This window comes from Pristiophorus japonicus, chromosome 15, assembly GCF_044704955.1.
Source record: "Pristiophorus japonicus isolate sPriJap1 chromosome 15, sPriJap1.hap1, whole genome shotgun sequence".
NCBI classification, from domain to species: domain Eukaryota; kingdom Metazoa; phylum Chordata; class Chondrichthyes; family Pristiophoridae; genus Pristiophorus; species Pristiophorus japonicus.
The window spans coordinates 142,274,551-142,287,267 of NC_091991.1; the positions used below are offsets into that span (position 1 = coordinate 142,274,551).

Genomic DNA, 12,717 nt, shown 5'->3' on the forward strand with positions numbered 1-12,717 from the left:
CCTTTCGGGCCTCCGCGGTCGAGATTTCCCCTCTGTCTCACCATGCCACCCATCGCTGCATTAGACAAGGACGTAGGATGGACTTTATCAGCTTCCCCATGACCACGGAGGCTCAGACCGACAGGACTGGAGCATTCTACCGCACTGCTAAGTTCCCCAGGGTGCAGGAAGCAATACAGTGCACTCACATCACCATGCGGGCACCTTCTCAGGACCCAAAGCTTTTTCGTAACAGAAAAGGATTTCACTCCCTGAAGGTCCAACTAGTTGTCGATCACAACCTGATCATAATGGCAGTGACTGCCATATGTCCGGGCAGCTTCGATGAGGCTCACATCCTGCGTGAGAGCGTTGTCTCTGACATGTTTAAAAGTCAGCCACAAGGACAATGCTGGATGCTTGGTGGCAACCGATACGGCCTAGCTACCTGGCTGATGACCCCCCCTTGCGTGACACCCACACCGAGCCGAGAGGCGATACAACCAGAGCCACAGAGGCATATGCAATGTGGTCCAGAAAACAATAATTGTGCTTAAGCAGCTCTTTAGATGCCTGAAGCACTCAGGAAGTAGCTAAATTCATGGTGGTGTGCTCCATGCTGCACAACCTGGCTATCAGGAGGGGACAAGAATTGCCAGAAGGGACTGACTCCCATGCCCTCCCTGGGTCAAATCACCCCAGCATAACTCGACCTCCTGCAGGAGGGAGGCATTTGCCTCGTCCGAGAACCTCCTTGCTCTTTTGCGCCCTCCAATGTGCTCCTCTCCCAGCTCACTGCTCTCGCCAGCATCAGTCTCCACACCGTGCTGTGTCACCTCCTCCTCTCCCTCCATTATAGGCACCAAATTCGGCCACATATCTGTCTGGAAACAGCTAATTTTTTTTCCCAATTTGCTTAAAGCTCAAAACTCTTCCTCCTTCCTCCCAAAGCAGCCACACCACACCCACACCTTCAGTCCCTCTCAGCTCCCTCTCTATCTGTCTTCTCTTCTGCGTGTCATGATGACCCTTGACCTCCTGAATCGTGGGAATAGAGCGTTGCCATGCCGTTGCTAAGGACGGTGACACTTTACGGCAGAAGGTCAGAGAGATTTAACGCTACCTCCCATTTCATATCGCTCGCGGTAACGCCCAATTTTAAAAATGGAGACCGGGGCTTTGAGAATGGGCGACAAGCTGGCGATCTGAAAACCCATTTTTACCACCCACGCCAGAAATACCGCCCATTTTTGGGCGATCTGCACAAAAGTGTAACATCCAGCCCTATGTGTTTTCGGATGATATAGGACAGGGGCAGCAAATAGATCAGAAATAGGAGGGGGCCCAGAATAGATCTTTGAAGACTCCAGAGGTAACAGTGGGGGGAGGGAAGAGAAGCTGATTCTCTGGCTACGACTGGATAGATAAGAATCGGAGATGTGCAAAAGGTCAGAAATGGAGGAGCGCAGGTGAGAGCAGTTGCTCCCAGCTGGATGATGGAGGAGAAACACTGGAGGAAGATGGTGTGGTCAACTGTGCCAAAGGCTGCAGACTGGTCGAGAACGATGAGGAGGGATAGTTTACGAGGGTCAAAGTCACACAAGATATCATTTGTGACTTTGATAAAGAACTGTTCTAGTACTGTGGTGAGGTTGGATACGAGATTGGAGGGATTCAAACATGAAATTGCAGGAAAGGTGGGCACGGATTTGGGAGGCGACAACATGTTCAAAGAGAGGAAAAGGAGGTTGGAGATGGTGCAGTAGCTTGCAAGGACAGGGTGGGTTTTTTTGAAGAGGGGGTGATAATGGTGGACTCGAAGGGGAAGGGGACAGTACCTGAGGATAGGGAACTGTTAACAACATGAGCTAACATGGGCGTCAGTGAAATTGGGTTTTCAGCAGTCTGGTAGGATTAGCACCTAAGGAGCTCCAGGAGGTGGGTGTCACAGACAAGATCAGTCGGAGAGGACATGATGGGAGATAGGAGCGAAACTAGAGAAAGATGCGAGTTCAGGGCTTGGGCAGGGGGAACCAGAGGGGAAATTTTGCCTGGTGTGATAGGGGAAGGGAGGGAAGCGGCAGAGACAAATGAACGAATGGTCTCAATATTAGTGACAAAGAAATCCATGAGCTCCTCGCACTTGTTTTTGGAGGTCAGGGTGAAGGAGGCAGGGGAGGAGGGTTTAAGAAGATGGTTTGGAGTGGAGAGGAGAAGCCGAAGATTATCTTTGCATTCCAGCATGATCCTGAAGTAGTGAGCAATTTTGCGAGACGAGAGCAGGACCCAGTAGTGCTTCATGTGGTCCAACCAGATCTGGCGATGAATAGTTAAGCCAGTTGTTCACCATAGACGTTCAAGTCATGTGACCCTTGGACTTAAGTGAGCGGAGAGGAGGGCCATACCAGGGGACTGACCAGGGTGAGCGAGAGTAATGATATTAATGGGGACAAGGCTTCAAAGATGGAGGTGTGACTGAGCAGATTGGTAGCTGCAGAAATGTCATGATGGATAGCGGGCCAAAGACTAGACAGTTTGGAATTTGAAAATGCAGTGATAAGTGACTTCGAGAAAGGGGGGGACACAGAATGAAGTGAAATTAGGAGGGAGAAGGGGATGTGGGTGGATAGGGATACAAGGAAATAATCATAGATGGCCTTATCCGTGATTGACATGATGGGAGTAGTGAGGCCATGTGAGATGGTGAGGTCACGGGGGGGTGACTGTGAATATGGGTAGGGAAATTTATTTGGAGGGAGACATTTAGAGAGGGAAATAGGAGGATCATGAAGTCAGAGGAGAGCATGATGAGTTGAGATGGAGGTTGAAATCACCAAGAATGAGAAGTCGCTCAGTGCAGAGGGAGGAAAACAGTGAAGATATTTCAGTAAGAAACTTGCCCTGATACCTGGGTGGATGGTGGAGAACAAGGATTTTAAATGAGAGGTGAAAGGAGTAGAACAAAGGGAAATGTTCCAAGGAGGAGAATTACTAGGAGGAGGGGGATGGACCAGGGTGTGATTCAGTGATAAGGGTTACATTGCTACGGTTTGGGCACGGCAAATGGTAGAAGGTATAGCCAGGTGGGGAAGCTTAATTAAAATCCAAAAAAAAAAGACATTTGTAATTGGATCATTTTACTAAATGTCCAGAGAAACCATGCAGTCACATAACATAATGATAGGTTTGTAACAAATACTTTCTCTTTATTCTCTGGATGTGGGTGACACTGCCGAACCCCCGCTAAGGTTATGACGGAAGAGAATCTCCGATGAAATTCATGCCCTTTTTTGAGACTGCATCTTGCACTAACACCACAAGAGGGCACTTTAAAATTCATAAACATTAGCCCCAATTTTAACTCAGGTGGGAATCAGGTGACAAGTGGCAAACCCCCGTGACATCGCCAGTGTGAGCCTCATGCAATTTTGATTCCTGGACGTCATTTTAATATGATTGATAGCTTGCCTATCTTATTGAAATGGGCAGCACGCCTAATTCCGCTGCACAATTTTCCGACAGGCCCCCCAAGGTCGATCTAAAGCAGGAATGTACCTCTTACAGAGTTGTATTCCCCTTTGGAAAATGTCAACAACAACAAAAACAACTTGCCATTACATAGCAGCTTTAAACGTAGAAATGTAGGCGAGAGGATTGGGAAATTTTTAGAAACCAGCAAAGGACTAAAAAAATGAGAAGTAAACTAGCAAGAAATATAAAAACAGATAGTAAGAGCTTCTACAGGTATATAAAAAGGAAGAGAGTAGCTAAAGTAAACATTGATCACAGAGGATGAGACTAGGGAATTAATAGTGGGAAACCGGGAAATGGCAGAGACTTTGAACAAATATTTTGTATCGGTCTTCACAGTAGAATAATAAAACAACTTTTATTTATAAAGCACCTTTAACGTAGTAAAACGTCCCAAGGCGCTTCACAACAGTGTTACAGACCGATAAATTTGACACCGAGCCACAGAAGAAATTAAGGCAGATGATCAAAAGCTTGTTTAAAGAGGTAGGTTTTAGCAAGCGTCTTAAAGGAGGAAAAAGAGGTAGAGAGGCGTAGAGGTTTAGGGAGGGAGTTCGAGTTTAGGCCCAGGCAGTTGAAGGCACTTCCACCGATGGTTGAGCAGTTATAATGAGGGATGTTCAAGAGGCCACAATTTGAGGAGCGTAGTTATCTTGTACGATTGTGAGGCTGAAAAAGATTAGAAAGATAGGGAGGGACAAGTCCATGGAGTGATTTGTAAACAAGGATGAGAATTTTGAAATCGAGGCGTTGTTTAATTGGGAGCCAATGTAGGTCATAAAGGACAGGAGTGATGGGTGATCTTGACTTGGTGTGGGTTAATACACGGGCTGCTGAGTTTGCGTAGTGTGGAATATGGAAGGCCGGCCAGGAGTGAGTTGGAGTAGTCAAGTATAGAGGTAACAAAGGCATGAATGAGGGTTTCAGCAGCAGAAGAGCTGAGGCAGGGGCGGAGGCGGGAAATGTTACGGAGGTGGAAAAAGGCGGTTTTAGTTATGCCGCGGATTTGTGGCTGGAAACTCATTTAGGGGTCAAATATGACACCGAGGTTGTGAACAGTCTTGTTCACCCTCAGATTGATGCTAGGGAGAGGGATAGAGTCAGTGGTTAGGGAATACAGTTTGTGGTGGGGACCAAAGATAATGGCTTCGGTCTTCTCAATACTTAATTGGAGAAAATTTCTGCTCATCCAGTTCTGGATGTCAGACAAGCAATCTGACAATTTAGATACCAAACAGGGGTCGACAGAAGTGGTGGAGAGATAGAGCTGGGTGTTGTCTGCGTACATGTGGAAATTGACTCAGTGTTTTCGGATGATATCGCCAAAGGGCAGCATACATGAGAAATAAGAGGGGGTCAAGGACAGATCCTTGGGAGACACCAGAGGCAACGATGCAGGAGTGGGAAGAGAAGCCATTGCTGGAAATTTTCTGGCTACGATTAGATAGCTAGAAAACACTGAAAGCATCCCAATAATAGATAATCAAGGGACTATAGGGAGGTGGGGGGGGGGGGAAGGAAAACTTAAAACAGTCACTATCACTAGAGAAAAAACACTGGGAAAACTAATCGGAGTAAAGGTAGGCAAGTCCTAGTGGCTGCAGAGATAGTGGATGCATTGGTTGTAATCTACAAAAATTCCCTGGATTCTGGAGAGGTCCCAGCGGATTGGAAAACTGCAAATGTAATGCCCCTATTTATGAAAGGAGGGAGACAAAAAGCAGGAAATTACAGACCAGTTAGCTTAACATCTGTCCTTGGTAAATGCTGGAGTCCGTTATTAAGGAATTAGTAGCAGGGCATTTAGAAAATCATAATACAGTCAAGCAGAGTCATCATGGTTTTTTGAAAGGGAAATCATGTTTGACAAATTTGCTAAAGTTCTTTGAGGATGTAACGAGCAGGATGGATAAAAGGGAACCAGTGGATATAGTGTATTTAGATTTCCAGAAGGCATTCGATAAGTGTCACATAAAAGATTACTGCACAACAGTCAGTCGAGGAGGCGGGAGCTCGGAGCAGCGCGAGTCTGGGGTCGGCGAGAGGCGTACCGGTGCAGCTACAGGGAGAAGGCAAAGAAAGAAACAAAGGTGACGTCACAGCCTAGGGGGTAAGTGATTGGCTGGTGATTGGTGAGTAGTTTTTCTTTTTCTTTTTATATTAGTCAGTAACTTTTAACATTGTTGTTGCCAATTTAAGTGTATCTAAGGGTTAAGTCATGGCAGGACAGCTCGGTCGGGTGTTATGCTCCTCCTGTACCATGTGGGAACTCAGGGACACTTCCGGTGTCCCTGACGACTACGTGTGCAGGAAGTGTATCCGCCTCCAGCTCCTGACTGTCCACGTTGCGGAGTTGGAGCTGAGGGTGGATTCGCTCTGGAGCATCCACGATGCTGAGAATGACGTGAGTATCACGTGTAGTGAGTTGGTCTTACCGCAGGGAAAGGGTCCACAGCCAGCTAGGGAATGGAAGACCAGCAGGAAGAGTAGTGCAAGGAAGGTAGTGCAGGGGTCCCCTGTGGTCATCCCCCTGCAAAACAGATACACTGTTTTGAGTACTGTTGAGGGGGATGACTCATCAGGGGAGGGCAGCAGCAGCCAAGTTCATGGCACCGTGGCTGGTTCTGCTGCACAGGAGGGCAAGAAAAAGAGTGGGACAGCAATAGTGATAGGGGATTCAATGGTGAGGGGAATAGATAGGCGTTTCTGCGGCCGCGACCGAGACTCCAGGATGGTATGTTGCCTCCCTGGTGCAAGGGTCAAGGATGTCTCGGAGCGGGTGCAGGACATTCTGAAATGGGAGGGAGAACAGCCAGTTGTCGTGGTGCACATTGGTACCAACGACATAGGTAAAAAAAGGGATGAGGTCCTACGAAACGAATTTAAGGAGCTAGGAGCTAAATTAAAAAGTAGGACCTCAAAAGTAGTAATCTCGGGATTGCTACCAGTGCCACGTGATAGTCAGAGTAGGAATCGCAGGATAGCGCAGATGAATACGTGGCTTGAGCAGTGGTGCAGCAGGGAGGGATTCAAATTCCTCGGGCATTGGGACCGGTTCTGGGGGAGGTGGGACCAGTACAAACCGGCGGTCTGCACCTGGGCAGGACCGGAACCATTGTCCTAGGGGGAGTGTTTGCTAGTGCTGTTGGGGAGGATTTAAACTAATATGGCAGGGGGATGGGAACCAATGCAGGGAGACAGAGGGAAACAAAAAGGAGGCAAAAGCAAAAGACAGAAAGGAGATAAGGAAAAGTGGAGGGCGGAGAAACCCAAGGCAAAGAACAAAAAGGGCCACTGTACAGCAAAATTCTAAAAGGACAAAGAGTGTTAAAAAAACAAGCCTGAAGGCTTTGTGTCTTAATGCAAGGAGTATCCGCAATAAGGTGGATGAATTAATTGTGCAAATAGATGTTAATAAATATGATGTGATTGGGATTACGGAGACGTGGCTCCAGGATGATCAGGGCTGGGAACTCAACATTCAGGGGTATTCAACATTCAGGAAGGATAGAATAAAAGGAAAAGGAGGTGGGGTAGCATTGTTGGTTAAAGAGGAGATTAATGCAATAGTTAGGAAAGACATTAGCTTGGATGATGTGGAATCTATATGGGTAGAGCTGCAGAACACAGTAGGAGTTGTGTACAGACCTCCAAACAATAATAGGGATGTTGGGGAGGGCATCAAACAGGAAATTAGGGGTGCATGCAATAAAGGTGTAGCAGTTATAATGGGTGACTTTAATATGCACATAGATTGGGCTAGCCAAACTGGAAGCAATACGGTGGAGGAGGATTTCCTGGAGTGCATAAGGGATGGTTTTCTAGACCAATATGTTGAGGAACCAACTAGGGGGGAGGCCATCTTAGACTGGGTGTTGTGTAATGAGAGAGGATTAATTAGCAATCTCATTGTGCGAGGCCCCTTGGGGAAGAGTGACCATAATATGGTGGAATTCTGCATTAGGATGGAGAATGAAACAGTAAATTCAGAGACCATGGTCCAGAACTTAAAGAAGGGTAACTTTGAAGGTATGAGGCGTGAATTGGCTAGGATAGATTGGCGAATGATACTTAGGGGGTTGACTGTGGATGGGCAATGGCAGACATTTACAGACCGCATGGATGAATTACAACAATTGTACATTCCTGTCTGGCGTAAAAATAAAAAAGGGAAGGTGGCTCAACCGTGGCTATCTAGGGAAATCAGGAATAGTATTAAAGCCAAGGAAGTGGCATACAAATTGGCCAGAAATAGCAGCGAACCTGGGGACTGGGAGAAATTTAGAACTCAGCAGAGGAGGACAAAGGGTTTGATTTGGGCAGGGAAAATGGAGTACGAGAAGAAGCTTGCAGTGAACATTAAGGTGGATTGCAAAAGTTTCTATAGGTATGTAAAGAGAAAAAGGTTAGTAATGTCAAACGTAGGTCCCCTGCAGTCAGAATCAGGGGAAGTCATAACGGGGAACAAAGAAATGGCAGACCAATTGAACAAGTACTTTGGTTCGGTATTCACTAAGGAGGATACAAACAACCTTCCGGATATAAAAGGGGTCAGAGGGTCTAGTAAGGAGGGGGAACTGAGGGAAATCTTTATTAGTCGGGAAATTGTGTTGGGGAAATTGATGGGATTGAAGGCCGATAAATCCCCAGGGCCTGATGGACTGCATCCCAGAGTACTTAAGGAGGTGGCCTTGGAAATAGCGGATGCATTGACAGTCATTTTCCAACATTCCATTGACTCTGGATCAGTTCCTATGGAGTGGAGGGTAGCCAATGTAACCCCACTTTTTAAAAAAGGAGGGAGAGAGAAAACAGGGAATTATAGACCGGTCAGCCTGACCTCAGTAGTGGGTAAAATGATGGAATCAATTATTAAGGATGTCATAGCAGTGCATCTGGAAAATGGTGACATGATAGGTCCAAGTCAGCATGGATTTGTGAAAGGGAAATCATGCTTGACAAATCTTCTGGAATTTTTTGAGGATGTTTCCAGTAAAGTGGACAAAGGAGAACTAGTTGATGTGGTATATTTGGACTTTCAGAAGGCTTTCGACAAGGTCCCACACAAGAGATTAATGTGCAAAGTTAAAGCACATGGGATTGGGGGTAGTGTGCTGACGTGGATTGACAACTGGTTGTCAGACAGGAAGCAAAGAGTAGGAGTAAACGGGTACTTTTCAGAATGGCAGGCAGTGACTAGTGGGGTGCCGCAAGGTTCTGTGCTGGGGCCCCAGCTGTTTACATTGTACATTAATGATTTAGACGAGGGGATTAAATGCAGTATCTCCAAATTTGCGGATGACACTAAGTTTGGTGGCAGTGAGAGCTGCGAGGAGGATGCTATTAGGCTGCAGAGTGACTTGGATAGGTTAGGTGAGTGGGCAAATGCATGGCAGATGAAGTATAATGTGGATAAATGTGAGGTTATCCACTTTGGTGGTAAAAACAGAGAGACAGACTATTATCTGAATGGTGACAGATTAGGAAAAGGGAAGGTGCAACGAGACCTGGGTGTCATGGTACATCAGTCATTGAAGGTTAGCATGCAGGTACAGCAGGCGGTTAAGAAAGCAAATGGCATGTTGGCCTTCATAGCGAGGGGATTTGAATACAGGGGCAGGGAGGTGTTGCTACAGTTGTACAGGGCCTTGGTGAGGCCACACCTGGAGTATTGTGTACAGTTTTGGTCTCCTAACTTGAGGAAGGACATTCTTGCTATTGAGGGAGTGCAGCGAAGATTCACCAGACTGATTCCCGGGATGGCGGGACTGACCTATCAAGAAAGACTGGATCAACTGGGCTTGTATTCACTGGAGTTCAGAAGAATGAGAGGGGACCTCATAGAAACATTTAAAATTCTGACGGGTTTAGACAGGTTAGATGCAGGAAGAATGTTCCCAATGTTGGGGAAGTCCAGAACCAGGGGTCACAGTCTGAGGATAAGGGGTAAGCCACTTAGGACCGAGATGAGGAGAAACTTCTTCACCCAGAGAGTGGTGAACCTGTGGAATTCTCTAGAAAGTAGTTGAGGCCAATTCACTAAATATATTCAAAAGGGAGTTAGATGAAGTCCTTACTACTCGGGAGATCAAGGGTTATGGCGAGAAAGCAGGAAGGGGGTACTGAAGTTTCATGTTCAGCCATGAACTCATTGAATGGCGGTGCAGGCTAGAAGGGCTGAATGGCCTGCTCCTGCACCTATTTTCTATGTTTCTATGTAAGAGCTCACGGGGTTGGGGGTAATATATTAGCATGGATAGAGGATTGGCAAACTAACAGAAAACAGAGAGTTGGGATAAAGGGTCTTTTTCAGGTTGGCAAACTGTAACTAGCGAATTGCCACAGGGATCAGTGCTGGGGCCTCAACTATTTGCAATCTATATCAATCACGGGAGAAGGGACCGAGTGTAAGATAGAAAAGGGACAGAATGACTCTTCGTCAGAACTGGAAAAGTTTGAAATGTAACAATTATTAAGGAAGTACAGGGGCACTGAAAGGGGGAGGGGAGGAAAGAACAAAAAGGAAGGTCTGTGATAGGGTGAAAGACAGGAGTGATTTAAGAGACAACAGGGATGATGGGCTTATATGAGATGGTACGGTCACAAGTCAGGAAACAAAAGATGAGACTAGATGGGGTGTGAATGGCAGAATAATCACCAGCAGCCATAGGAAAGAGAGAAAAAAAAATTAAAATAAAAAGGCAGGAGGGTGTAAAAAAAAAGAGGAAAGGTAACAAAATATGGCCAGAGGTTATGGTGTGAAATTGTTCAACTCTATGTTGAGTCCAGAAGGCTGTAAAGTGCCTAAATGAAAGATGAGATGCTGTTTCTTGAGCTTGCGTTGAGCTTCACTGCAACAGTGTAGGAGGCTGAGGATGGAGAGTTCAGAGTTGGAGTGGAGGGGAGAATTAAACTGACAGGCGACCAAAAGCTCGGGGTCATGCTTACGGACTGAACGAAGGTTTTCTGAAAAGCGATCACCCAATCTGCATTTGATCTCTCCAATGTAGAGGAGACCACATCGTAATTAGCGAATACAGTATACTAAATTGAAAGAGGTACAAGTAAATCGCCCTTTCACCTGGAAGGAGTGTTTGGGGGGACCTGGACAGTGGGAAGGGAGGAGGTAAAAAGGCAGGTGTTGCATCTCCTGCGCTTGCACAGGAAGGTGCCGTGGGAAGAGGAGGGGGTGCTGGCAGAATGGACCAGGGTGTCGTGGAGAGAGCAGTCCCTTCGGAATGCTGAGAAACATAAAAAATAGGTGCAGGAGTGGGCCATTCGACCCTTCGAGCCTGCACCACCATTTAATATGATCATGGCTGATCATGCAACGTCAGTACCCCATTCCTACTTTCTCTCCATATGCCTTGATCCCTTTAGCCGTAAGGGCCACATTAACTCCCTTTTGAATATATCTAACGAACTGGCCTCAACAACTTTCTGTGGTAGAGAATTCCACAGGTTCACAATTCTGAGTGAAGAAGTTTCTCCTCATCTCGGTCCTAAATGGCTTACCCCTTATCCTTAGACTGTGACCCCTAGTTCTGGACTTCCCCAACATCGGGAACATTCTTCCTGCATCTAACCTGTCCAATCCCGTCAGAATTTTATATGTTTCTATGAGATCCCCTCATTCTTCTAAATTCCAATGAATATAAGCCTAGGCAATCCAGGCTTTCTTCATATCTCAGTCCTGCCATCCCGGGAATTAATCTGGTGAACCTTCGCTGCACTCCCTCAATAGCAAGAATGTCCTTCCTCAGATTAGGAGACCAAAACTGTACACAATATTCAAGGTGTGGCCTCATCAAGGTCATGTAAAACTGCAGTAAGACCTCCCTGCTCCTGTACTCAAATCCTCACACGATGAAGGCCAATATGCCATTTGCCTTCTTCACTGCCTGCTGTACCTGCATGCCAACTTTCAATGACTGATGTACCATGACACCCAGGTCTCGTTGCACCTCCCCTTTTCCTAATCTGTTACCGTTCAGATAATATTCTGCCTCCCTGTTTTTGCCACCAAAGTGGATAACCTCACATTTATCTACATTATACTGCATCTGCCATGCATTTGCCCACTCACCTAGCCTGTTCAAGTCACCCTGCAGCCTCTTAGCATCCTCCTCACAGTTCACACTGCACCCAGCTTAGTGTCATCTGCAAACTTGGATATATTACATTCAATTCCTTCGTCCAAATCATTAATGTATATTGTAAATAGCTGGGGTCCCAGCACTGAAGCTTGCTGTACCCCACTAGTCACTGTCTGCTATTCTGAAAAGGGGAGGGGAAGATGTGATTGGTGGTGGGATCTCGCTGGAGGTGGCAGAAATGGCAGAGGATGATCCGTTGAATGTGGAGGCTGGTGGGGTGAAAGGTGAGGACAAGGGGAGGTTCTGGGAGGGAAAGGAAAGGGCGAGAGCAGAAGTGTGGGAAATAGAATGGACACGGTTGAGGACCATGTTAACCACGGCGTAGGGTGATCCTCGGTTGAGGAAAAAGGAAGATATCAATCTAGTGAACCTTTGCTGCACCGCCTCTAAGGCAAGTGGAGATCAGAGATTTGAGAGATGCTGCCGAAGAAGCCTTGGCGACTTGGTACAGTGCATCCTGTAGATAGTACACATTGCAGCCATGGTATGCTGGTGATTGAGGGAGTGGATGTTTAAGCGAGTGCATTTAGTGCCAATCAAGTTGACTGCTTTGTCCTGGATGGCGTTTAGCTTCTTGAGTGCTGCGATCGATGAAGCAGCTGAAGATAGTTAGGCCTAGGATGATGTCCCTTTAAGATGCTGCTTAAAACTTATCTCCTCACCTGTCTCAATGCCTGCTTCTTTGCCTCAATGTCAATTTTTTTGTGATTATGCCTTGGGATGTCTCCTGTGTTAAAGGTGCTATATAAATGTAAGTTGTTGTTACATTGACCACAACAGCTTTGGGATCTTAATTGCCAATGTCGTAGGTATGGCAAAAGGCATCACTAACAGAAACTGAGAAAGTATTTCCCTTTCATAACTAAGGCATACAGATGAACATAGCACTCCAAAAAGTAAACAATTTTCCCGAATGGCAAACTTTGGTCAACTTATTGGTTGGTGTCAAAGCTTTGACATCAACACTAGAAACTCTCAGGAAGTTATGGAATGAAAGCATCGGAGTACTGCTAAAGCAGAAGACGGAGCAAAATATTTTGTCACTATTAAC

General features: G+C 46.3%; 1 protein-coding gene across 2 annotated transcripts in view; it reads right to left on the bottom strand.

Annotated features, from left to right (window-relative positions):
• atf7ip2 (activating transcription factor 7 interacting protein 2) overlaps window positions 1-12,717 on the bottom strand; it is a 152,815-nt gene that overhangs the window by 50,582 nt on the left and 89,516 nt on the right. The gene's annotated exons all lie outside the window — the stretch shown is intronic.